Source organism: Rutidosis leptorrhynchoides, chromosome 7, assembly GCF_046630445.1.
Source record: "Rutidosis leptorrhynchoides isolate AG116_Rl617_1_P2 chromosome 7, CSIRO_AGI_Rlap_v1, whole genome shotgun sequence".
NCBI lineage: Eukaryota > Viridiplantae > Streptophyta > Magnoliopsida > Asterales > Asteraceae > Rutidosis > Rutidosis leptorrhynchoides.
This window is the reverse complement of record NC_092339.1, coordinates 373,602,932-373,604,267: the sequence shown is the minus strand read 5'-3', so window position 1 is coordinate 373,604,267 and position 1,336 is coordinate 373,602,932. Positions and strand designations below refer to the sequence as shown.

General features: G+C 31.4%; 1 long non-coding RNA gene across 1 annotated transcript; it reads left to right on the top strand.

Moving 5' to 3' along the window:
* Nucleotides 1–466: 466 nt before the first annotated feature.
* LOC139857015 (uncharacterized) lies at nt 467–1,087 on the top strand. Its single transcript, XR_011762295.1, has 2 exons — nt 467–523; nt 811–1,087. It is a non-coding gene; the product is annotated as an uncharacterized lncRNA (long non-coding RNA).
* Nucleotides 1,088–1,336: the final 249 nt, after the last annotated feature.

The following is a 1,336-nucleotide window of genomic DNA, read 5'->3' as shown; positions in this document are numbered from 1 at the left end:
GTCCAGATACACTGAATTAGAATTTTTTTTTTTCAGTCGTGTTTTCGGTTGGATAACGGGTTTGGTCGTTACACTTCAAGAATTTGTCTACCTTTAATAAAAGCAGATTGTTCATTGCTAATAATTTTATCAATTACTAAAGATAAACGTTGGTTAAAATTTTAGCAATGATTTTATATTGTACACCAATTAACGAAATGGGACTATAATACTTGATACAAGATGGATTAGACACTTTTGGGATTAATGTGATAAAAGCTGAAGCCGAACCTTTTGGTAACCGAGACTCAGGGTGTGTTTGATTGCATCTGAATGGGACCATTCAGCACTTAGTGCTGAATCGGTCAGCATTCAGAGCGTTTGATTTGGGTCACTGAATGGAAGGTGGCAATGAACCAAGCTCTGAACCGTTCATATTTAATAACCTTTCTATACCATTCAGTGGCCACATATTTCCCTCACTACCCTTTTATTTTTCATTGTCTTCCCACCTCTTCAACCATCTGCAGCTCTATTCCACCAGGTAATATCATCTTCATCATCAATAAACTTCAACTTTAAAATCCTTTTTTTATCATCTTCCTCAACAATAAAACTTCAACCACGTTTGATTTTTTATATATTATAAAATCCTTTTTTATCTTCATCATCAATATATCTTGTTTCTACCAAAATTAACCAACGTAAACATACCAACAATCCATACAAAGCTATATCTTTCTTACATGATTTTAGGGATTTCTTATAACAATAAAATTTAGGGTTTAAACTCTGTTCTTATGTCTTTTTTATTTATAATTATAATTTTAGCGACTTCAAATAGGGCTCTCCGGAGTATTTTGCTTCCTGTTTGCCTAACTAGCTACAGCAAGATTGCAATTTGGTGGAGATTCGATGTTAAAGTGCTTTAATTTTAATTTTTTGTTGATAGCAAAGTGTTCACTGATGAACCTACTCTTCAAGCTCATGTGAAATTACACATAGATTTTAGGGTGAGTTTAAGTTTTGGAAATTTTAATGGGTATTGCTGTTGTTTTTTTTTTTTTTACTATTGTGTTATGAATGTTTAGATATTATTGTTGTTTAATGAGTATTGCTTTTTGTTTTCTTTTAATATCATTTTATGAATTATGAATGTATATATATATATAGACAAGGTTAATGTGGTAATTTTGTGTCATTCAGAGTGTTGAATTTTCATTCAGAACGATACTCATTCAGAGCAATTGAATGATTCAGAGCTCTGAATTATTCAGTGCTAAATCATTCAGTTTTATCAAACGCACCCTTACTAAACGCCTTTTGAATCAAAAAAATCAAGTCCTTCTTAAGATAA